The sequence below is a fragment of the Miniopterus natalensis genome, chromosome 7 (assembly GCF_054644295.1).
Source record: "Miniopterus natalensis isolate mMinNat1 chromosome 7, mMinNat1.hap1, whole genome shotgun sequence".
NCBI lineage: Eukaryota > Metazoa > Chordata > Mammalia > Chiroptera > Miniopteridae > Miniopterus > Miniopterus natalensis.
In genome coordinates, this window is record NC_142087.1 from 68,805,706 (window position 1) to 68,832,315 (window position 26,610).

The 26,610-nt window shown below is 42.1% G+C and overlaps 1 long non-coding RNA gene across 1 annotated transcript; it reads right to left on the bottom strand.

Moving 5' to 3' along the window:
• Positions 1–2,544: 2,544 nt before the first annotated feature.
• Positions 2,545–26,595, bottom strand: LOC148092791 (uncharacterized). The gene is made up of 2 exons (XR_015714776.1): positions 26,520–26,595; positions 2,545–2,743 (listed from the first exon to the last, which is right to left on the bottom strand). It is a non-coding gene; the product is annotated as an uncharacterized LOC148092791 (long non-coding RNA).
• Between the last annotated feature and the right edge of the window lie 15 nt (positions 26,596–26,610).

Consider the following 26,610-nt stretch of genomic DNA (forward strand, 5'->3'; position numbering starts at 1 on the left):
CTCTTACTATTCCTGGTTAATTAATCTTTAAAAAGGAAGCCTACCTTTACTCAAGGAAAGGTTGTGGGAGGAAAATCACTAGAGCAGAAGCAGTTCTAAATGCTGTTCTGGCTTTTATCTATTTTTAAATGATTGCTAGATGTCTGTAACCGACACCCTTAATCAGTGGTTTTAAAGCTTGGGTGTGTTCATGTGTTCATCAAAATGTAACGTGACCGTGGTGCCATTTAATCGATGGATTTTTTTTGCCTGACTTTTCGTCTTAAATTTTAAAAAAAAATCTATGTAACAGCTCAAGTGCAGCGTCATGCCTCTAGTTACCAATACTGCACTGTACACTTAAAAATGCATTAAGAGCATAGATCTCATATTGTGTTCTTACCCTAATAAAAAAAATTTTTTTAAAAATAAAGGCAAGAAGAGCTATTTTAATGCCTGGATGAATGTTGACAGCATCCATTTTGAAATGCCCGAAAGCTTTTCAGTAACGTGATTCCTGCTGCGTCCACTCAGAACGTGGGGATTTGCAATCATCACCATAACCCAAGAGAAAGGAGCAACTTGACTAAAACACCCAACTACTGCAGGCAGAAGTATTTGGGGCCTGAGGTACCTAGAGAGTTAGGTTGCGCGTGTGACTCTGCAAAGCCTTCACAAACCACCCCGTGGAGCCATCCTATATGTTTGTTTTTCTCATTGCTCAGATAGCCACGGTATGAAAGAATCTTTTAAAATTATTGCCAAGCCAAAACAAGCATACGTTTAAAAATCATAACAATTTCCCAAGAGGGACCTAAACTGAAAATGACCATTTGGCTACTACGTAAAAACCCTATAGACCCAAATATGCCATACAGCCCTTATTTGTTTGGTTTTGTTCTATTTCATACGGACACAATCTGCTTTGTTCCCTATTGTAGAAAATATAAACAACTACATATTGAAAGCACAGCTATTCCTTATGTAAAAACCAAAGTGTAGATACTTACTTTTCAATACTTTTTGTCCCAGAGACGTGATAGGAGAGCTGGCTCGGCTGTGGGCTCCCGGGGCTGCGTGGGAGGCATTGATTGGGTGTCCCTGTTCCTGGGCCTGGGGACTCAGAGGAACTACAGAGCTCTGGGTCTTTTCCACGAACAGGTCAAAGCACAGTTGGGTCTGTTTCCAGAAAGGCTCCTACCTTCCTAAGAGGGAAAACTCCGTGCCCAGGGAAGTTCTGGAAGGAGAGCATTTTTCCCTGCCCTCCAATGAACTAGGTCATTGCTGAAGCTGGAGAATATTTTTTAGCATCACTGTGATGAAACTTGAGGGCTGTTCCTGCAGTAGGTGCGACACTTGTTGTTGACGCCGGGGAGGCCCTGGCACGGGGGCTGGTGAAACGCAGCCCCAGTGAGCTGATGAAACCCAGACGAGCTGTCACTGATGTCTCGGGAGGCTGAGCAGCGTCCTGCAGAGGCCATGCAGGACCTCAGATTCTGTGGCTGGCCTCTTAGAAAAGCAAAATCTTGCTGCCTGATATCGTGATTAAGGGTATCAGGCATCTGAAGTACACATAGGAAACCCGGGGAGGGGGAGGAGGGGAGGTGCAAATAAGAGTCATACGTTGTTCATTTAGAGCTGGTATTACAGTCGTTGTCTGAAGTTCTGTGAAAAAAGCAGAAGCCACAGCAAGGCAGGATCCACACTCCTCCCCCCTCCTCCCCCAGCAGTCCTCCTCTCCCCCCACCCTCCACCACACACACGTTCTCTCTCTTCCTATTTTAACTAGAGTAGTAAGAAGGGGATAGAGCAAGAGCAGAAGAAATCCAGAGAAGAAATACCATGAGACCTGTTCCTTCAGATTGTCAGGAATTGCTCCTGTTGGCAAAGTAGATTTTGTAACGTTGGGCATTTCTTTTACTGAATTTCATCCAAATGCAAGGAAGAGCATAGAAAATCCAGAAGTATTATTCTGTAACAACTTTGCCTCTCTGCAAAAGTATTTTAATGTACCACACCTGGAAAGGAACAGCTTAGAAAGAAACCTCTTATGATCCTCGGGGAGAGGGCTAAAATTAGCAGCTCGGAGTGGGTGACTTTGAAAGGGACACAGCTGTAAATATTCAGTCGGTCCTGGGCGCTTTGATCCTCAAAAGCACACTTTTTACACAGCACAGTGTAGGCATGCATCACTCTACCGTGATGGAAGAAAATTTTTCACAAGACAAAAAAAAATCATCAAAAACTTAGTATCAAGAAGTGTATGGTTGGAACGATCTGTTTTTCAATTTTACCTTCACATGAGAAGAAAGATAGTGAAAGCTGTGAGACTCTAAAATAATGACTGTCTCTGGCAGCACACCTGTGAAATGTGACAGAATGCAGAAATGACCAAACCTTGGGGACCGTGGGTAGCAGTTGGTTTTATTTAAAGCTGGAGCCTCTTCAGAGGGTCTCTCCAGATAAGAGAAGATAACTTTACACTGAGAGTGAAGAGAGGAGGAAGGTGAGATGATAAAATAAACAAACATAGGGTGTCCCCCAAAAGTGAATACATGCTTTGAATAATTATAAAGGCAGTGTTTATTAAAACACAGTTCATTCTCAAAATGTAACAGAACCTACAGACATTGTGTGCGTACATTTTTCGGGACGCCCTGTATCATGGAACAGCAGCAGGATACAGGAAAGGCGAAAGGGAACCAACGTCCCACCGCAGTGATAAGTGTGACGTGCTCTCGAACGGAGAGTTTCCTGGGAGTTCCTGAATAGAAAAGTTGACACTCATTATGAAACTATATTTTGTTCTGCACAATTTGAAAAACAAACTCCCTCAACTCCTAGCATACATCTCCTTGTAAAACAAAGTTAAGGAAAGGGGATATGTATACTTGCCTGTATTTCTTTTGGGATTCATCTCATTAGCCATCAGCCATAGAATTTCTGTTTTAATCTTGGGTTTAGGGGAGCAGGAATGGAAGGGAATCAGAAACAAAGACCTTGGGATTAAGCTCAGTTAGGCCAGGATGCTGTTCTGAATTTTCTGTGGTTATTTAAAGGAGAGGAGAGGAGGGAGGAGATTGAAGAGAGAAAGGAGGCATGTATCTGTGCCCCTCTAGTAGCACTAAAACATACACAAGTTTGCGATTAAATGTAAAGACCTAAAAATGTTTAGTATTATTCCCAGCAAGTAGTATGGAACATAAGAAAAAATGTTTAAGCAGTTTCTTTTTCTGAAACTATCATTAGTGAACAGTTGGAAATATATGTTTGTATCAGATGTTTTTTAATCACTTCTCTAGAAAGGCCCTTCCGACTTTTATTTTCTTGACCTCTCGAGTGAATGGGTGCTGCCCCATTCACATTTAGAGGACTGGCATCTAAATCAGTTCCCAACGAATCTGAATGTTTAAAGTGGGTTCATTAGGTTCTTAATCTGTTCTTTGCTCCCAAAACTCGGGCCTAGTTCAGTACGTGAAGAGTTTATCTGCTCATTTTATTCCCCCTGGCACAGAAAGTCCTCGGACGTTTGTGTTTAATGGTACGAGTGATAAATGCCCTTCCCAGGAGAGCACATTCTTGGCTGAGGCTTGGTACCAATCACATGTCGAGTCAGATCAGATTTTCTGCCAGGGTCCTTGGGCCAAGCTGGAACTGGGCAGGTCTCTCCTGCTTCATGGGGCAGTCAACGTTTCAGGAGGGTCCCCCAGCATCAACTCCCTCTCCCTCTCTCATCAATGCATCCCCATGCAGCGTCCTGGGGTTCTCATGTTTTTTGCACTATGTGTGGTACCTTTCTCAGTGGATGTGACCCAAATTAGGCAATCTGCAACCTCCATTCAGTTCCCTGTATTTTAAAAGGCTGCCAGTCTCTCAGGTAGGTCGACTCAACAGGCATTTTTGGGCCTCAAGTACAGTGGTGAAAAAATATTACTGTAAATAAGACTGTTGTTTCACGGTGCTTTTCATCCCAGGTAACAGGTTTCTATAAAATTCTTCATGAGAACATGAAGCTTTAAAATATTTGCAAAATAACAATTAAATTTTCAATTTTATCAGAGGAGCTTTTCCAAACATAAGAATATTGTTTGGATTTGGGTTTCATTTTCACTCAGAGAATCAAAACTATAAATGGCATTTAGGTTCACACCACACGGTACAAAAGTATTTAATCCCTCACGTTCCTAAAGTGCCATGTTTCAGCTCCCTAAAACTACAAGGGTCAAAACCAGGTTAAGATTCAACTCAACTACATAAGACAGTCTAGGTACCTGGGGAAAAAATCCAAACTTCCATAATAAAATTCTCACAGTTTATTCATTTTCATGAAAACAAAACAAAAAATTCCATAAAAACCAGTATTACAACTTTCAGAACAGAAGCAAAATTCCTATTTTCACAAGTGTGATGTTGAACCGTAGGCCCAATTTCACAAATACTAAATCAGATTAACTAATTGAACAGTGTATGGATATTTAAATTTTTTAGAAGATTTGCATATATTCTATAGATTAAGTGTTTTATAAGTTTCCTTTTTAAGGCTTTTCTTCTGATTATAAAAGCAATGCACACTGCCCGGCCAGGCGTGGCTCAGCAGTTGAGAATGGACCTAGGATCCAGGAGACTGCAGTTCGATTCCCAGTCAGGGCACATGCCGGGGTTTCAGGCCTGATCCCTGGTTGGGGGCGTGCAGGAGGCAGCCGATCAACTATTCTTTTTCATCATTGATGTTTCTATCTCTCTCTCCCTCTCCCTTCCTCGCTCTGAAATCAATAAAAATAATTTTTTTAAAAAAGCAATGCACGCACAATTATTACTGAAAATTACATATTCATTATTGAAATTGTTTAACATTTTGATTTTGAAAATTTCAGATCTCCCACCACCCACAGCTGACCTCCATTTTGATATATTTCCTTCTATTTTCCCTTTGTGCATGCCCATACACAGTTTTCTTTTCTGTTTTTGATTTTATTCCCCATTTAATGAGCCTCTCTCTCATTAAGAATTCTGCGAGAAAGTCTCCATACTGTCCTGTCATTTGGCTGCACTATACTTTATGTGGTTGGTGTTCTACTGTTAGCTATTTTGATTGCTTATAAATTTTGTTCTTATAAATAATGATGTGAAAAGCAGTCTTGTAAATAAATCTTTGGGCACATTGCTCTTGTCCAAGGACAGGATGTTAAAAGTGACATTAGTGTGTGAAAGGTTATGCATATTTTAAGGTTTTGAATTATATTGCCAAACAAAACTCTAGCAGCTGTACTGCGTTGCGTGTCCACCAGCAGGTATGAGCCCGCCCACCACACTGAGAGTGACTTGGCACTGAGCGGAGCCCTATCACTGAAAATGCTTATGCCAACCTGAGAAGCAAAACTGGTATTTTAATGCACATTTCTTTGATTACTAATGAGGTTAAATATTATTTTATAAGTTCATTGGCCCTTTTGCTTTTATGAATTGTCTTTTCAGTTTTGAGGGGTCAATTTTGCTATTTAAGTGTTTTCCTTTTGTATACATAAAAGTATTTCATATAAAATTGGCTGCAAATAAGTTCTATCTTCCAATTTGTGATTTGCCCTTTTACTTGTGAAATTTTGAGATACAGAAATTATGAATTTTTATTTAATTAAAATTCTCTCGAGGGGAGAAGGGGGAGTTGTTGTTTCATAGGTACAGAGTTTCAGTTTTGCCAGATGAAAGAGTTCTGGAGACCTGTTCACAACGATGTGAATATACTTAACACTAAAGAATACACACTTAAGAATAGTTAACATGGCAATTTTACGTTAATTTTTTACCACAATTTAAAAATTAAAGAAAATTAAATAAATGGAGAGACATTCCATGATTATGGGTAGAAAGACTCAATATTGTTAAGTGGCAATTATCCCCAAATTGATCTATATATGCAACACAATCCCTATCATAGTCCCAGCAGAGTTTTTGGAAAAATTAGTAAGTTGATCCTACAATTCATATGGAAATGCAATGAAATTAGAAGAGCCAGAACAATTTTGAAAAAGGACAACAAAGTTGAAAGACTTATATTACCTGATTTTAAAACTTCATAAAAAGCCACAATAGTCAAGACAGTGAGACACTGGCACACTATCACCTACTGGGATAGTCTGTATAAATGCATCAGAATTGAGAACCCAGAAGTAAACCCTTACATTTATGTCTGTATTTTATTGAGATATGTCAATTAATTTTTGACAACAGTACCAACATAATTCAACAAAGGAAAGGATTACTTTTCAATAAGTTTACAACTTGACTTGAGGGACAATTGTATATCCATATGCAAAAAACCCCTGAACTTTGACACCTCATACCAATACACAAAAATTAACTCAAAATTGATGAGAGACCCAATGATAAATGCTACGATGAAAAATTTCTAGAGGAAGACATAAGAGAAAATGTGATTTAAATTATTTTGGATACATATCCAGATGTGGGATTGCTGGATCAAATGGTAGTTCTATTTTTAATTTATTGAAGAACCTTCCTAATGTTTTCCATAGTGGTGGCACCACTTTACATCCCCACCAACAGTGTACAAGGGTTCCAATTTCTCCACAACTTTGCCAACACTTGTTATCTTTTGTTTTATTGAGAACAGCAATCCTAAGAGGTGTGAAGTGATATCTCGCTGAGGTTTTGATTTGCATTTCCCTGATGATAAGCAATGTTGAGCATCTTTTTATGTACCTGTTGGCCATTTCTCTATCTTCTTTGGAGAAATGTCTACTCAAACCCCTTGTCTATTTTTTAACCGGCTTGGTTTTTTTGCTATTGAGTTTTAGGAGTTCCTTATATATTTTGGAAGTTAACCTCTGGTCAGATATATGGTTTGCAAATATTCCCTCCTTCCATAGGCTGCCTTTTTACTCTGTTGTTTCCTTTGCTGTGCAGAAGCTTTTTAGTTTCATGTGGTCTCACTTGTGTATTTTTGCTTCTGTTGCCTGTGCTTTTGGTGTCGCATCCAAGAAATCGCTGCTGAGATCAATGTCAAGAAGCTTTTCCCCTATTTTTTCTTCTAGGAGCTTTACAGTTTCAGATCTTATGTTAAAATTTAATCCATTTCGAGTTACTTTTTGTGTATGGTGAAAGATAAGGGTATGTTAGGCAGGTGGATTTCATTCTTTTGCATGTGGATATACAGTTTTCCTAACACCATTTATTGAAGAGACTATCCTTTCTCCATTGCATGTTCTTGGCACCCTTGTCAAAGATTAGTTGACCACATGGGTGGGTTTCTTTCTGGGCTCTCTAGTCTGTGCCACTGGGGCTCTCTATTCTGTTCTCTGTGTCTGTTTTTATGCCAATACCATATTGTTTTTTATTACTACAACTTTGAAATCAGAAAGTGTTGTGCCTCCAATTTTGCTCTTCTTTCTCAAGATTGCTTTGGCTATTTGAGGCCTTTTGTGGTTCCATATGAATTTTAGGATTGTTTTTCTGCTTCTGTAAAAAAATGTCTTCAGGATTGTTGTAGGAATTGCATTGACTTTGTGGATTGCTATGGGTAGTATGGACATTTTAACAATATTAATTCTAATCCATGAACACAGGATGTCTTTCCATGTATTTGTGTCGGCTTTAATTTATTTCCCCAGTGTTTTATATCTTTCAGTGGACAACTCTTTCACCTCCTTGGTTAAGTTTATTCCTAAGTATTTTATTCTCTTTGGTGCTATTGTAAATGAGATTGTTTTCTGAATTTCCATTTGGATAGTTCACTGTTGGTATATAGAAAGTCAATTTTGTATGCTGATTTTGTATCCTGCAACTTTATTAGTTCTGACAGTTTGTGTGTATGGTGTGTGTGTGTGTGTGTGTGTGTGTGTGTGGTGTTTAGGGCTTTCTATATATAAGATCATGTCATCTGCAAACAGAGATAATTTTACTTCTTCCTCTGAGATTTGGATGCCTTTTATCTGATCTTCATCTTAAGTCACCTTAAAAAGGATAAGACCTACTTGGTAAACCTGTGACTGAATGATTACTTCAGATTTCAATTCCCTTGTGGCCTAGTAAAGAAATCCTCCTGAACATGATATTCCTCGTGACAGATGCCCAGAGAGCCAAAAGTCTAAGACAGAATTATCACCAGCCACCTCGTGTGACACTTGCTCCTTTGACGGTGTTATTATGCTGCTCCCTTATGTAACAAGATAGCATATGAGCCCGTCCTCCGACAAATGTAAAGGCGGCAGGGGGGCTCTGCAAAGGTCAGGATGCAGGGCTCCTGCACTCTTACCATGTGTCGCCTGCTGCTAAGACTTTAATGCCCAAGATTCTGCATTGATAGCATTAATTTTAAAAGCACGTTAAGGTTACGTGATCTTAAATCAGGATTTTTGGCAAAATACTATGTTTCTTTTTCCTACCATTTATTTTTATAGTTCCTTGGTCAATTAAGAGACCAATCGATTCTTCCTACTTGATAAATTATCAGGAAAAGTGTAAGTTCCTTGCTGGAACAAAACTAACGCAGCTTTCTGAAGCACAGTCAGCCCCCAGCTACCCTCTCTTCTTTGTTTGAATTCTGAAGTCCTGTCCAAGCTTCATGCCCTTAGGTCCCTTTTTTGGCATAAAAGAGTCATGTGGCTAAGTTCTGAACTCAGATTTGCCAGCCCAGCAAACTCCCATCCTTGCTGCCCCCGAGAGGGCTTCTGACTACACTCTTAGGACATGGCCCTTCTTTCTCTTTGTAGTTCATGTTCCTGTTCCTCAGATGTTGTCCAAACCTGTCTTCCTGAGGACAAAAGCAGAACTTTATTCCAGGTGGAGAACTATCATCCAGACCTACAAATGTGGCTACATGTGATAGTAACAATATAATAACCCGTTAACATTTGCGCTGTTCCACAGACACTTGTCCACATTCACTCACTGGATGAGTGTTCATTTATGAGTCCATTTTTTCTGCCCCACTCCCCTCACGCCCCAGCGATGGAACCTAAGCCACAGCCTACTGACCTCTTCTTTCCAGGTCCGACACCATCACCACCACTTCCCAGCGACACGGCCACCATCAACTGAGGCTGCCTGCCATCAGACCAATCTTCTAGAAACACTATTGTTTTTCATATCTCCCTTGCTTATAAATCTTCTGTGATTCCCCATCATTAATGGAATAAAACAGAAACATCTCAGCCTGATACTCCCAGGTCTTCTACTGTCCTGTGATGAAAGCCAACCCAGTAGTAAATGCAGAGGAAAATGTAGACCTCGTTTCTTGGTCACTGTGCTCTCATCCTGCCCAGGTTCCTTAATTTTCTTATCTGTTTCAGCCGGACCCTCACCTCAGTTGACTGGTAACATGACTGGATCAGAGTTTAATCAATGACCAAGAGTGTCAGTGGCATATGTCACGAGCACTTTAGAGAATTCTCAGAAAGGATATATGTTATACTAGCATTAAGCTGGACCACCCGAGAGCTCATGCCCAGGACATAATACCTTGACCCGCAGGTAGAAATGCTTCCAATGAACTCCCCATAGGCACTCTGTCCCCCACCAGGCACTCTGTCCCCCCACCAGGCACTCTGTCTCCCCAAAGGCACTCTGTCTCCCCACCAGGCACTCTGTCACCCCACCAGGCACTCTGTCTCCCCACCAGGCACTCTGTCTCCCCACCAGGCACTCTGTCTCCCCACAGGCACTCTGTCTCCCCACAGGCACGCTGTCTCCCCACCAGGCACGCTGTCTCCCCACCAGGCACGCTGTCTCCCCACCAGGCACTCTGTCTCCCCACCAGGCACTCTGTCTCCCCACCAGGCACTCTGTCTCCCCATAGGCACTCTGTCTCCCCACGAGGCACTCTGTCTCCCCACGAGGCACTCTGTCTCCCCACCAGGCACTCTGTCTCCCCACCAGGCACTCTGTCTCCCCACCAGGCACTCTGTCTCCCCACCAGGCACTCTGTCTCCCCACCAGGCACGCTGTCTCCCCACGAGGCACTCTGTCTCCCCACGAGGCACTCTGTCTCCCCACCAGGCACTCTGTCTCCCCACCAGGCACTCTGTCTCCCCACCAGGCACTCTGTCTCCCCACCAGGCACTCTGTCTCCCCATAGGCACTCTGTCACCCCACGAGGCACTCTGTCTCCCCACGAGGCACTCTGTCTCCCCACCAGGCACTCTGTCTCCCCACCAGGCACTCTGTCTCCCCACGAGGCACTCTGTCTCCCCACCAGGCACTCTGTCTCCCCACGAGGCACTCTGTCTCCCCATAGGCACTCTGTCTCCCCATAGGCACTCTGTCTCCCCATAGGCACTCTGTCTCCCCACGAGGCACTCTGTCTCCCCACGAGGCACTCTGTCACCCCACCAGGCACTCTGTCACCCCACCAGGCACTCTGTCTCCTCATGGGCACTCTGTCTCCCCATCAGGCCCATCTCTTCGTTTCCCCCTAGCACTTTCTATTGATCTCTCCTGTTGTGTCTTTGCTGACACCTGTCCCTCTTCCTTCATGGCTCAACTTAAGGGGCTCCCTCCTCCCGGCAGCTGCTAGCCAGCATTCCTGCACCTCCCTTCTCTGAATGCACATGTCACTCATTTGCTGTGGCACTGTGAGTTCCCTGAATTCTTGAGATCAGCGGTGGTGATGGTGGGAGTTTTTCAGAGAAGACTGAGCGGGAAGACCACGCACGGCTGCGCTCGCCTCCTCCCTGGAACCCACTCTGGCCAAGGGGGGAGGCAGCTCAGCCAACTACACTTTCTTGCTGCCTCTGACTACTCGGTCTCTACAGTTTTCTCAGCCCATGTATCAGGCTTGAGGCCTGTCTTTTCATTTCTTTGTGACTCCTGCCCAGGATGGCACAACACCACACCTACTATTGACCCTTCTGTGGATCCGCCTTGTGTAGATACATCTGTCTAGACCAGCGATTTTCAACCGTTTTCATCTCATGGCACACATAAACTACTAAAATTCTGCGGCACACCAAGAAACATACTTTTTGCTGATCTGACAAAAATTAGGTATAATCTTGATTCATTCACACCAGACAGCTATTGTTGTGCTGGCTGTTGTCATTTTTTATTTGACAATCTAAGGGAAAAGAGGCCCGTGCCCTTGACTAGATTATCAGGTAGTGCATGTTTTAAAAATTCTTGCAGCACATAGTTGAAAATTGCTGGCCTAGACTCATCCAAGACACAGCTGGGATTTTCTTTCTACTCCATTTCCATTTCCAGTCTAAAAGGAGCAGAGGATCCCTCTTTTCTAGAACAAGAACTACAAGGGTCCTTCACAAGCAAGCAATTCAACTTCCTTATTTTACCCATGTTGCAGATTCAGACAAGCCAAGATTCAAACCTAGTCAAAGACCTGGTGGGGGTGGGGAGTGGAATAATTTTGCTACATTCTGAAAATTGCACCATTAAAACGAATTAATTCCTGAGGATGAGAGAATCATTTATACTGCTGATGAAATATTACTTATACCACAATGCCTGATTGCCCATTGTTTGGCCAGCCCCTTTCACAGCAAATAAACTGTCTCAAATTCTAAGCACTGTGGATTTCCCCATTGTAACTTTTCCCCTACAAGAAAATAGTACATCTGTCCTTAGGTGTGTGACCCTGGACACGTTTTAGCTCCCTGACCTCCTTTGGTAAATGAAAATAATTACAGCTCCCTCCTTGGGTTAAAATGAGGGTAAATGAGTTACTTATGGGATGTTCCTAACACAGTGCTTGTTATATGGGATGTGCCCAGTCATTGCTAGAAATTCACACCTTGGTAGTGGCTGGGCACAGAGACAAGCAGAAGACAAAACTTCTCTGCCCTCACATAGGTGTGCGCAGGTAGCCAAGGGAATATAGAGGAAGGGCTCTCAGAGGGAAGGGAGGGGGAGTAGGGCAAAGGATGCATCCTGGCAGTGACATCTGAGGGGGGTTTTGAAGGGTGAGTAAGAGTTTTGGGAAGGATGATGCAAGATCTTCAGAACAACAACTGATAGAAGTAACAGATTCTGCAAAGTGATGTGTGAAGAGGTGGGCATGTTTCGGGGAACTGCAAAAGTCGTTTGGCATGGCTAGAATTTAGTTAGAGGGTAGCTGGCAGGGATGGCCTCATGGGCCTATAACCTGTGAGGTCACAGAGGGCTCCTTGCTTGCAAGAGCCCCATGCTTGATTTAATGTTCTGCTGTTGCTACCATGAAATTATTAATTTCTCAACAAGAGGCCTTGCATTTTCATCTTGCAAGGGACCAATTAAATAGGTGGAATCACTATTACTTAACTGCATTTCTGTTATTTAAAAAGAGGTCAAGTACCTTTCCATACATTCAAAACAATTTGAATGGTTTTTGTCTGTGAAATGCCTGTTCATGTTTTTATTGATAGTCTTTTTTTATTGACTTGTAAGAGTACTTTACATTTAAGAATAATACCCTTTGTCCTTAATATAGTTACCAGTTTGTCACTTGCATTTTAACGTTATGATATTTTGCCATGAGGGAAATCTAAATTTATATATAGATAAATTTACCAATATTTTCTTTTAAGTCTCCCGAGAATTTTCATTTTCAGAAAGCCCTTACTATGAAGACATTAACCTGAATTCTCTTCTTTGTCTAAATATTATCTAAATCTTTGCTACAGTTGGAACTTGTTTTGGTGTGACACACAAGTTAAGGAAACAATCATTTTTCCCCATTTGTCTCAATAACCAATTATTCAAAATCAAAACGTCCCCACTGACTCAAAATGCCACCATCATTAGAACCTAAGACCTCCCCTGTTTGGGGTCTCTTATAGTTCTGCATTCTTTTCCACTGATCTGCCGGTGTGCTGATGTACAACCACGTTAGCACTAATGGCTTTTAAATTGTATTTTGACAAGGTTGGTCTCATTACCCTTGTTTTTCAAGAACTTGTTGGTTGTTACCTGTTTACTTTTCCCAACTTTATAATCATCTTGTCTGGTCTCTCTCCAGCAAAATCCTGTTGGCAACACAATCAGATCTGGATTTGAGAAAGGTCATTCCGGCTGCCATGCGAAGAATAAATGTGCATGAGGCAGGCCCAGTGAGAAACGGAAATGAGGGTAACTTGGGCTAGGCTGGCCACAGTAGAAACAGAAAGGAAATAGGACCAAGTGGTATGGAGGAATAAAAATTGCAGGGCTTGGTGAGAAACGTGACTTGTCAGTTTAGAAAGAGAGGGTGGTTTTCTAGTCTTGCCTGGAGCAACCCTGGGATTTAGTCCAGTTCTGTAAAGGCTCCAATCTGGTTCAATCCAAGGATGCAGGGTTACTTTGGGAGTTGCCCTAGAAATCAGCGTCCTCCTAGGAAGAGTCTTGGAGCTCTTCCATAAAGAGATACCATGGGTTCAGACAAGGTTTCCCAAAGTGAATTACTTCGCCCACCATGCCCTGTGTCAGGAAGACCAAACCAGCTTCTAAAGCACTTCATAGGCTGTGAGGATGTACCCATGACCTCAAACCTCATGGTTCTAAATGGCAATAGTGTATTCTAACACATTCTGTCACACTGCGTTTGGGGCCTGCACAGCCAACTTGTGGTTAGTGAAAGAAAGAATATTACATCTCAGTTTTCCTTTCTTCAGTTCCTCAAAAAGTTCCTGAAATAGAATTACCATGAGATTTACTCCTGGGTGCATACCCAAAAGAATCGAAAGTGGGAACTCAAAGAGATTCTTGAATACCACTGTTCACAGCAGCATTGTTCACAAAAGCTTAAAGGTGGAAACAGCCCAAATGTCCATCACCAGGTGAATGGATAAACAATATATGCTATATGCATACAATGGAATATTATTCAGCCTCAAAAACGAAAGAAATCTTACCCTTTGCAACAGCATGGATGGAGTTGGAGAACATTATGCTATGTGAAATAAGCCAGTCAGAGAAAGAAAGACAAGTACCATATTATTTCTCTCATATGTGGAATCTAATGAATAAAATAAACTAACAAACAAAATAGAGACAGACTCATAGATACAGAGCAGGCTGATAGCTGTCAGAGGGGAAGGGGTTGCGGGACTGGGTGGAAAAGGTGAAGGGATTAAGCAAAAAATAAAAATAAATTTTAGAAAATAACACACATACCCCCCAAAAAAACCAGAAGGAAATTCTGACACGTACTATAACATGGACCTAGAAAGCATTATGCTAAGTGAAATAAGCCAGTCACGAAAGGACAAATACTCTATGATTCCACTTATATAAGGTACCTAGAACACACAAATTCATAGAAACAGAAAGTAGAAGAGTAGTTACCTGGGGCTGGGGGGGGGGGGGAGTGGGGAATTATTATTTGATGGCTACAGAGTTTCTGTTTGGGGTGATGGGAAAGTTCTGGGAATAGATAGTGGTGGTGATTAGACAACATTGAGAACCTGAAGTCCCTGAACTGAACACTTAAAATGGTTAAAAAGGCAAATTTTATGTTACATATATTTGTCCAAATTAAAAAAGTATTTTTTTAAAGTTTTCTTACAAAAGAATGTGTCATGATAGAGACACCCTCCTCACCATTGAGATCAATTATGACCATGTGATCATGGTTATAAGTCGTATTAGCTCCCTGAGCCATAGGCATTACAGAGCAGGCAATATACTCTCTTACCCAAAACAATGCAAAATATTTTGGGAAACAAATGATATAACTTGCATCTCTGGAAATCCCCTCCCAAGTAGCTAACCACAAAGGGAGGAAATATAACAAGGTGAAACCAAAAGTTTACAGTCAAATTTAGAGCCCATGTTATTTCATTCCATGCCAGATAAACGCAGGGTAAGTGTGCCCTCATATTTGGCACATTTGAAACCATTGGGGCATTTAAGCTTTCTCTGCCTTAGTCTTTCTCTCCTCCATTTTTAAGGATACTCCTGTTCCCAAGTGTCTTTTAAAGCAAATAAGTCTAAGTTATCCCATTAAATCGAAGCTATTTAAAACTCACTTTCTAAATGTCCTGAATATTAAGTCACCAGAATTAGGTAGCATCCTTTGAAGAGCTCTGACAATAGCTGGGGGGGTGAAATTGAGTTACTGTTGGTGAAAGTGATGTTACAAATGACCACTGAGCTAAAGACAATCAAGCTGCCAATACTACTCCCATGCAGAAAAAATAATAATAAAATAAATTTGGCCTGGCCGGGCGTGGCTCAGCGGTTGAGCATCAACCTAGGATCCAGAAGACCACGGTTCGATTCTCGATCAGGGCACATGCCCGGGTTGCCGGCTCGATCCCCAATCAAGGGTGTGCAGGAGGCAGCCTATCACTAGTGTTTCTATCTCTCTCTCTTCCTCTTCCTTCCTCTCTTTGAAATCAATAAAGATTTTTTTTAATTTTTTTTAATAAAGATTTTTTTTAATAAAATAAATTTGTTCCAGAGGACAGACACCCTTAGTGGGGTCTGTCATAACATGTAGGGACATCTAAATGAATGAACAATCTATAGAGTGAACAGTAACATAGTATCCACAAGAAGGAAAGCATAGTTGATTAACATTGTGCAAATAAGTGCATTTAAATTATAGTTATAAAATTCTTTGGCAAAATTCCACACAAAAGTGATTTATTTTATTTATTTTTTAAATATATCTTTATTGACTTCAGAGAGAGGAAAGGAGGGGGAGAGAGAGAGATAGAAACATCAATGATGAGAGAGTCATTGATCGGCTGTCTAGCCCACAACACAGGTATGTGCCCTGGCCAGGAATCGAACCCCGATCACCTGGATCCTAGGTCAACGCTCAACCACTGAGCCACGCCTGGCTGAGCAAAAGTGATTTTTTTTTTTAACACGGTCATCATGTGATTAAAGAATGTGCAAAGGTTTGGGTGTTGGCTCAATGATAGTAAAATGAAGGGTACGAATGAAGGGAAATGCTTCCCAAGGGAGCAGGTAATCGCCCTTCCAAGTCATTGCTAAGATGATATTGCATATGATGAAGATGCGTGAGCTTGGAAATCTGCAAGTTTGTGGATGTCAATGACCTTGGGGAAAGGACAAGTTAAAGGATAAATGTAACAGGATGTTAAAAAGAAATTTTTAGTTGAGGCACCTGAAATAGCCATCACATTCTATGGAGGTGCAAGGATACTTAAATGCAGGGTTTAAAAGCAGGTGATATACTAAAAAATAACAATAATAACCACTGCACACCTATTAGAATGGCGAAAATTCAGGATACTGACAACACCAGATGTTGGCCTGGTTGTGGAGCAGCAGGACTCTCATTCATTGCTGGTATGAATGCAAAATGGTACAGGCACTTTGGGAAACAGTTTGGCAGTTTCTTGCAAAACTAAACATACTCTTACCATATGATCCAGCAATCATATTCCTTGATATTTAGCCAAAGGAATTGAAAAGTTATGTCCACACAAAAACCTGCACACAGATGTTATAGCAGCTTTAGTCACAATTGCCAAAACTTGGAAGGAACCAAGATGTCCTTCAGCAGGTGAGCAGACAAATAAACTAGTACATCCAGACAGTGGAATATCATTCAGTGCTAAAAAGAAATGAGCTATCAAGCCATGAAAAGACCTGGAGGAATCTTAAATGCATATTACTAAGTGAAAGAAGCCAATCTGAAAAGGCCACATACTGTATGATTCCAACTATATGACATTCTGGAAAAGGCAAAACTATGGAGACAGAAAAGACCAGTGGTTGCCAGGGATGGGGGAAGGGATGAATAGGTGGAGCAGGGAGGATTTTTAGGGCAGTGAAAATACTGTGTATGATATTACGATGGATACACACCATTATAGGTTTGTCTAAACCCATAAAATGTACAACACTAAGAGTGAGTTTTAAGGTTAATTATGGACTTTCAGTGATTATGACGTGGCAATGTAGGTTCATCAGTCGTAACAAGTGTATCATTCTGGTGAGTGACGTTAATAATGGGGGGAGCTATATGTGTTATGTGTATGGACAAGGGGTATATGGGAAATATACATATCTTCCTCCCTATCTTGTTATAAACCTAAAACTGCTTTTTAAAAATGAACTCTAAAAAATTAGTATGAATTGATTATTTATCCACCTGGAAAATAATTATTATTTTTTTAAAAACCTACTGGGTGTTTTGCCAGTTAAAGCATGTACAGAAAGATATTTGTTCCCCAGTACCTAGAGGAACAAACTGGCTTAGGCAATGAAGGAGATCAGAATATGCCACCCCCAAATGTGTCACTTTGGCAAATGATCATTTTAAGTTGAAGACACTTGAGATTCAACAGACAAGGGGTTTGGGGAGCCTTCTGGGAGCTTCCATAATCTGACTAAAAGCAGTAACTTCTGGGAAATACAGCAGCCATAAATTCCCCTTCAGGGTGGATCTACTCCCAGGAGAGAGAGAACGCAAATAAAACCTGCCCCAAATCCCTTCTCCGGGGGAGTGTTATAACTCTGAAGAAGATTGAAGACCACTCGTACCTGTGTAGACAAACATCATCACAAATGTTCTTATCTCCTTTGTGTTCTCTCTTTTAAAAAATATGTTTTTATTGATTTTTAGAGAGGAAGGGAGAGAGACAGAGATAGAAACATGGATGAGAGAGAAACATCATTGATCAGCTGCCTCCTTCATGCCCCCTACTGGGGATTGAGCCCGAAACTTGGGCTTGTGCCCTGATCAGGAATCGAACCAGTGACCTCCTGTTTCATGGGTCAATGCTCAACCATTAAGCCGCACCAGCCATGCTCCCATCTGTTCTCTTAAAACCCCATTTGCTATCCTAACGAAATCTATTTGTCTTTCCCATAAGAAGTCTTTTCTCCTACCCCCTCCCTTTCTTCTATTAAATTAGGTATATAATCCTTTCATTCTAACCATTTAAGAAGCCAGCCACTTCCTTTGAAGTTCCCACATGCATAGGAAATAAACCTTTTCTGCTGTTAATCTGCCTTTTGTCAGTGTAATTTGCAGGGCCCAGGTGCTTAACCTACAAGAGTAGAGGAAAATTTTTTCCCCTCCCTTATAGCAAAAAGGGGAATTTGTTGGCTCAGCTAACTGGGCTACAGGAAAGATGGATGTGAGCCTCAGGGATGACCACAGCTGGGGACTGGAACACCCCCAACCTTTTCTCCATCTCTCATCTCTGCGTCTCTCAGTGCAAGAGTGACTTTCTCCCACCACAGACTGGTTTCTTCCACACAACCAGTGGGGACATGGCCACCAAACAGCTCATATCTCATAGGTTTGCCGCCTGAGGTAGCCTCAGACCAACGCTCTTCATCTGGTTGAAGACAAACCCCCAGGACTGGCCAAGCTTGGGGAACATGCCTACTTCCAGCCTATCGCTGAGTTAAAGAAGCAGATCAGTAAGAAACTGGGGGTTCCCACTGAAACACACATCGAGAAGCAGTATTTCTGAAAAGACAGTGCTACTCTAGGCAGATAAAATGGTGCCCATCCACTGCACAGTCCTTCCAAACAGCACTGGGAAGGCCTCAGAAACACAGTCAGCCCCCCTGCGTGGCTCCCCTGGCTTCCTGCATTTCCAGATTTCTCTGCTACACAGGGTTGGCAGGAGTGGGTGGGGAGCAGTAGAATTCTGCTCTGAAGCACAGCCAGTCATCTGAAGCCTCTTTCAGCTTGTCAGTGCTCAGCTCTCGGAGGGCTAGACCCCTCTCTATTCCATGTTGCTCTGGTCACACAGTATCTGGAACAACGTTAACCAGCATTGGAGATTCCTACAGTCTGTATTCACAGCGGCTAAGGTTCTCTCCCCACTCTGTGCTTCCTTGGTTCAGTGGAATATGTCTTAAAAACTGTGCCATGGTCCACTTTAGAGTGGGTCTTGGATTATCAAATTATCAAGTAATGGTAGCGGGGAGCGGGCGAAGATCAGCGTTTGCCAGCTCTGTCTTCATCTCCCTCCTCGGGCTGGTTTCCCTTCTGCTGAGATCCAGCCTGCACTTTTACCCATAAAAGAGGTAAGAAAAGTGTCTCTGCTCTGTGAAGTCTGTGTGCCACGCCCTTCAAAGCGTTAGGGAGATAAATTTAGACATAAAACAGGAAGTAATTCTCTATGTGGCTGTGAGTGATCTAAAAGAAGTTATTGCCCCAAGATATTTGAAAGCTGAAGTGTGGGGGAGCAGTTCTCAATCACTGGCATGGATCAGAATCACCTAGAGGGCTTGTTAAGCCCATATTGTTGGGCCCATCCCCAAAGCTCCTGACTCAGAAGGTTTGTGGTGGGGCCTGAGAATCTGCATTTCCATAAAAAAGCTGATGCTGTTGGTCCAGGCAGGGTCCATGCTTTGAGAGCTACTGTGGTGAGGTTCAAGAAGAGACAGAAAACTCTCCAGGCCACAGGGCTCTCATCTGAAGTTGAAGGTGTTGGGCTAGATCGGCTAAGGAGCTCTTTTGGGCTGACATGCCATGATGATAGTATTACACAGGTGACTGCATATGTACTTGTGTCTAGCTGTTCTCATTATTAACAAATAATTATTGATTGCTTACTTTATTAATATACTGTAAAGTTTTCCAATAGCATCAGAACTCTGATCTACATATATTAAATAAGAATCATTAAGATCATTTAGTGAAAATTTTAAATTATAGAATATTTTAAAGAAAAGACCTTTTGCACATAATTTTGACTACCTCCTACAAAAATGTTTCAAGAGAAAGTTTTCATTGAGGTTGCTTTACAAACAAATTTAATTAATAATTAGTATGTAAGGATTAGCATATAACTAATATGTTCAAAGGCCTTAAGTATAATTTAAACTGTTGGGTCAACTGGACATGCATCTTCCTCTTTCCTTTCCCCCCAACAAATAAATCTTATTTGCTTTTAACAGAATACTCTGCCCATCCTCCTGAAATAACTGTGCTAGTACTCAACAGCTAATTTTAGCTTATAACTACTATGTTACAATTTGAACTGTTACTCATTTAAATATTGCCCCTCTGCCCACCCAAATAAATCTTATTTACATTTTAATTCACTTAACTTGAAGTACTCCACAATCCTGGAGCAGCAGACATCTCTGGCTGTCCTTGATCATGTGTTCTCCATCCTCTGAGACCTAACGCCCTTCCACGCAGACTGAAGGAGACTTAGAAAACATCTAGTCCACACCTCTAATCTGACCTGACCCACCAAATGTGACCTCAGGATACTACACCAAGGAATTCCCAGACTCTGAATGGACAGCCCAAGGGGTCAGGACTTTTGAATCAATTCTTGCCACATAACACCTTGTGAAGAGTCTTCTAAGGTCCCTCCATCATAAACCCCAGGAAACCAAGAACAGGTGATCCTTGGAGGCATGAAGTAGAAGTCGGAAGGGATAGCCAGAACCTGGAATCCCGACTCCCCTACCAATGTCTGCTTGGTTCCTAGGGATGTATCTATGGAAGAGTGGCATGTTTTGTGCAGGGGACAATATAGACACATGCACTCTCTTTATCACTGGGTAAGTCAACAGCCTAAATCCTTATGGTAGAATTCTACCTTGATGAAATGGCATAGACTAGTAGGGGCCTCTACTACTTTACCTCAAGGCCTAGAGCAGAGGTGACCTCACCTGCTCTCTCCATACTTCTTGTCTTTCAGGTGCCACCTGATCCCACATTGACTTTCAGCTGCATGTCTAAATCCCCATCCCAGCCCTGGTCTAGTTGGCCTTGGTCCCAAGACCACCTAGGACTGGAGTCACAAGACAGCAGGATGCAGCAGGACCTAATAAGCAGACTGAGCCAGAGTTATACAGAAGGACAGAAATATGAATACCAAGGAAGATAAAAGTGACAAAAGACTGGCTGAAGGTAAGTCAGGGGCAATCAGAGGATGGTGTGTGGCCACCATTTTGATGATCTTGTAAAGATAAATTGGCAAATTTTTCTTGCACCGATTCTATGGTCCCTTGATTGGGATGCTCTTAACAGCCCTGGCTCTTTGGAACCCTGGCTGAACAGGTCAGCTCTGAGCTCCTCCTGGGAGGGAGATAAATTCAAGTGGGGATGGGGGATAGGATGGGGAGTGGTGCCCATGTTGTAAGCTGGTGGGACTGAATGCCTAGAATAATAAAGAGCCTTTCTCCCTTAAGAGATTTGTAATACTCTCAACAATAAAGATAAAAAATAAAAAGAGTGAGCCTAAGAGATGGGCCTCCATCCCTTTCTCCTGGATCCTCTACTGGTCTTCTTTGCTTCTCCCACTTTTAACATTTTGACTCTGGGAAGGGAAAGAGAATCAGATGGCCTTAGAGAACTTGGCGTTTCAACTATCCTCAGAAGTTCCTTTCCCACTATGCCTTGATTTCATTGTTGACATACAGAAGTGCCTATTCTCCAAAGATGGAATGAAAGGCAGAGATCCCAGGCTATCCCTAGAGTAGCGATTTTCAACTTTTTTTTTTTCTCTCGCATGGCACACATCAACTAATTACTAAGGGAAAAGAGGTCATTCCCAGAACTTTTTCCTCACTGCAAACAGAAACTTTATATCCATTAAACATTAACTCTCCATTCCTCTCTTCTCCCAGTAACTTTTATTCTACTTTCCATCTCCATGAATATGCCTCTTTTAGGCAACTAATATAAGTGGAATCACATAGTATTTGTCCTCTTGTGACTGGCTTATTTCACTTAGCACAATGATTTCTAGGTTTATTCATATTTTAGCATGCATCAGAATTTCCTTCCTTTTTAAGACTGGATAATATTCCATTGTATGGATACGCCACCTTTTATTGATCCATTCATCTGTTAATGGACATTTGGGTTGTTCCCACTTTTAGCTACTGTGAATAATGCTGCTATGAATGTTGACGTACAAGGATATGTTTGAGTCCCTGCTTTCAATTCTTTTGGGTACATACCCTTAAGTGGGATTGCTGGATCACATGGTCATTCTATGTTTAACTTTCTGAGGAACTGTCATAGCTTCATGTGGTTTTTATGTGTAACCAAAGATGAGGAACACTGGTGTGGCCAGCATCCCTCTGACATCCTAAGAGAGTACTGATTGGTAGTTGGTACATATTATTGAATGAATTTCTTCATCAGTTGCATTGTAGCCCAATGCAGTTGCTATTGTCACAAAATCAGAAGACTATAGGGTGGATTAATGTAGTTAATACCCTTTTGAAAACCTCAACAAAGTGTCTCATGGTCATGAGAAATATCAACTCAACTGAGTTCCTCCCTCCAGTTGAAATGTGTCCCCAGTAATTTGTTAGTACTGATCACTTAAGTTTCAGAGTTTCTGAGTAATTTGCTTTGTAGATAATAAATTAGACGTGGTTCAAGACTCTTCCTATCATAATGCCATATGTATCACGATGCTTCATATTATTCTATCATAACACTAGTGCTCAGCTATGTCTTCTTGAATAGGAAAGAGAGTGTGTTGCACATATGAATGTCTTCCATCTCAGAAAGCATTGCTAACCTGTCTGCTGATAGCCCCCTGGGAGTTCCCTTATATGTGAGGAATTTTTTTTTTTCTCTTGCTGCTCCACAGGTACTTCCTCCTAGTATTTTCATGCTTCTTTTTTTGCTGCCAATAGATCACTCACCACTCCCTTTCCTTGCCAGGAGCAGAGAGTGGATTTAGTCAACCTTGTACTCTAAGCACGGTAAGGAAAATTGACAAGGACTGAAATGTAGTTGGGTATCTTGACTAGCTCATCTATCTGGGTTAATATGCCTTTCATTGTCTTTGACTTTGCTATCTTGCAACTCGGAGAGATAGAAGGTATAGAAAACTGACACTAAAGCAAATAATACCTAATTATATGTAAGTAAATTCTTTCAGTGGAGGTTCAACTGTGGAAGAAACCACTTTTGAATCTATTAAGCTAATTCATTTCAGCATCCTCCTGGGCTTACATATTTATCTTGTTTTTTAGGTTCTCCTTTGAAGTGGTTATAACACCTTTCTGGTTCCCTTGTTCACTAATGTGTTAAGTAAAATCTTTGACACATGTTCATTGTACATCTGTTGAGAGTCATGATTTCAACTTTCTGTTTTTAAAAAACTATCCTATCCAAAATCTAGACACTGACACCACCAATTGCTGTCCTGGCCGTGGAGCAACAGGAAATCTCATTCATTACTGGTGAGGATGCAAAATAATACAGCTACTTTGGAAAACAGTTTGGCAGTTTCTTACTAAACTAAACATATTTTTACCATACAATCCAGCAATTGTGCTCCTTAGTATTTATCCAAAGGAGTTGAAAAGTATGTCCACACAAAAACCTACACACAGATGTTTACTGCAGCTTTATTTACAATTGCCCAAACTCGGAAGCAACCAAGATGTCCTTCAGTGGGTGAATGGGTAAATTGTGATACATCCAGACAATGGAATATTAGTCAGTGCTAAAAACAAATGAGCTATTAAGCCAAAAAAGACCCGGAGGAAACTTAAATGCATATTACTAAGTGAAGAAGCCAATCAGAAAAGGCTGTATGATTCCAAAGATATGATATTCTGAAAAAGGCAAAAATATGGAGACAGTAAAAAGACCAGTGGTTGCAAAGGGTTGGGAGGGGGAGGGACAATGAGGCAGGGCACAGAGGATTTTTAGGGCAGTGAAGATACTCTGCATGATATCATAGTGATGGATACATGTCATTATACATTTGTCTAAACCAGCGATTTTCAAACAGTGTGCCACAGGAATTTTAAAAACATGTAATACCTGACTATTTAGTCTGGGACACTGACCACTTTTTCCTTAGATTGTCAAATAAAAAAATGACAACAGCCAACATAACAATAGCCATCCGGTGTACATGAATAAGAATTTTACCTATTTTTTGTCAGATTGGCAAAAAAAATATTTTTTTGGCGTGTCGCAGAATTTTAGTAAATAGTTTATGTGTGCCATGAGATGAAGAAGGCTGGAAATCGCTGGCCTAAACCCATCGAATATACACCACAAGTGAACCCCAATGTGAATATGGACTTAGGGTATTACGATGTATCAGTATAGGTTCATCAGTTGTAACAAATGCATTATACCACTCTAATGGGGGATGTTGATAATGGGGAAGCTGTGCGTATGTGCGAACAGAGGGCATATGGGAAATCTCTGTACCTTCCCCTCAATTTTGCTGTGAACCTAAAACTGCTCTAAAAAAACAAGGCCTTAATAAAAGCAAAACAAAATTAAAGCCATCATTTAACAGTATTTGGCACAGAGCCTGGCACAAGGTAGGCATCCAATAAATATTTGTGAATGAATGAATTTAGACAAGTAAACGTAGTCCTTGCCATGCATGATTTATTGTGAAGGAAGAATGTGAAATACTAGTGCAATGCTTAGGTACTATTCCAAAGTTGAAAACAAAATGGGAAAATTCCTCTAATCCTTTGAGAGATGCCAGCAAGAAAGGGCTATAAGGGATGTGGAGATCCTTATGGCTGAGAGGGACTCTGTGGACTCCGTGGCCTCCACACAGAGGCCGAATCAGAGGTCACAAAGGGTGCAGGGCATGGAATAAGGGTGGGAGATAAAGAATGCCACTCAAGTCACAAGACTCCTGTTTCCTTTCTCTCTGTTGTATATAGATCCCAAGACCTGCAGGTTTTCTCCAGAGCTGAGCCACTGAAAACCTATCCAAATATGAGCTAATATGTTGTTTTGGCATTTTTTAGTTAGAGTACTGTCTAGAGACAAATTGTGTAAAGGAAAAAAACCTATGAGTCAGTTTCCAGATTTGTGAGTGTTTTGAAGATTACATCAATGGATTTCCATAGAATGAAACCACAATCTTCCTGCCAATTATCTGTACTCCCAAAGATCTGTCACTTTCAACTAATGGGGAAGAACTCCCAAGTATATTATCTATAAGCATGCATGAACTTTTTTAAAGGACATTTAAAAGCCAGATATCCAGCCCTCGCCTGCTCAGTGGTTAGAGTGTCTGCCTACGGACTGAAGGGTCCCAGGTTCGACCCCTTGGCTATGTACCTTGGTTACAGGAGGCAATCAATCAATACACATCAATGTCTCTCTCTCTCTCTCTCCCTCCCACTCTCTCTGAAAATCAATGGAAAAAATATCCTCAGGTGAGGATTAAAAAAATAATAAAAAATTTAAAATTAAAATAAAGAAAATAAAAGCCAGATCTCCAGTCTGTTTTTCTCCTATCTTTACATAATGATTGATATATAGAAAAGGAAGCCGAATCACTGTTTATTATGTTGTTCCCAAAATTAACGTGGCAATTTCAGAGTACTAATACACACTGTATTACCTCTCCCATACCAAGGCAAACTAAGTATGAAACAAGCTTTTGCATTTGCAAGGACACCAGCTATCATTTATTATCTACTCTGTGCCAAGCAGAGTTTAGTTCGTTACATACATCAACTCCTTTTATTCCGGTAACAACTCTCTATATATTATCTTTTCAGTCCCATTTTAACAGATAATGCAGAGGATTAAGTAATTTATTCAAGGTCTTAAAACTAGAACCAAGCAGAACTTTCTGGGTCCAAAGGTCGTGCACTTAGCCATTACACTGCATTCTGAACTCTGAACTTAGTGATGAAAAAGTATTGCGATTGCTTGTGCTAAAATGTGGTGGAGATTGTATATGAAGCAACTACCTTGGCAACAGGTACTGAGAATCTGGATGTACAAATTATTGCTACAGAAAATCCTGTTGTCCTGTGATGAAAAAGCTAATACACCAAAAATTGGGCCAGAAGCCTTGTGCCTGGGAGCTACCTAGCTGTTCACACTTAGTAAAGTTGCTGCTTTTGTCCCAAACAATCCTATAGTTTTCAATGGGGCGACGGCCTTGACTATTGAGAGCGAGCTTAGCTGCAGTCAGCGTTTATTTCATCTATGCTGGACCCTTCCAGGGGAGGGCAATCTCTGTAAGGCTGCCTGCTTTGATTTATTAAGGTTGTGGGTGGCAGTCTGACTTGGGAGGAAAACAGGCGATTCCTGCTAAAAAACAATCATTTGCAAGATCTTTTAAATACGCCCCAGGCCGGTTTGGTGAGGTTGGTTGTTTTTTGTCTAGGCACAGATTTCAGGCCATTTCAATTAAATATCTGCGTGTCTAGCGCCACTTCCCCTAGCAATGCCACACACATCAATCCCTAAAACGAGGAAGCCTCCGCTGAGGTTGCCCAATGCGGGCGCTGCTGGCGGCGCTGGGCACACGCAAGCCCCTGAGTCAGCGGAGCGCGGCCCCCGGAGCAGCCGGCCCGGGGCCGACGACGGAGGCCGTGGCGTGAGGCAATCCTCCTCCCACGGTCCCGGGAAGCCCCGACGCCGCAGGCTTCCTCGCTGGAGTGAAGCCGCCCGGGCGTAGTTCCTTCCACCGCTTCCTCCTCGAGCGGCAGCCACCCGACCCTCCCCGCTCAGCCCGGACTCCACCTCCCCGGGTTTGAAGCGCGCGCCTCCGCAGGCGCCGGCGCGGAGGGCGACAGAGGTGCGCGGTGGCGCGCGCGCACGCGCGCAGCCGGCGGCCCCGCCCCCGCCAGGCCCCGCCCCCTGGGCCCAGCTGGCGAGGCCGGTCCGCCCGGCTCCCCCAGCAAACCTGTCTCGGCGGGGCGGGGAGCGGAGCTTCCTCCTCCGTGTGCGGCGCGGCGCGGCCGATTCGTCCTTCCGCCCCTGCCACGGCGGCGCCG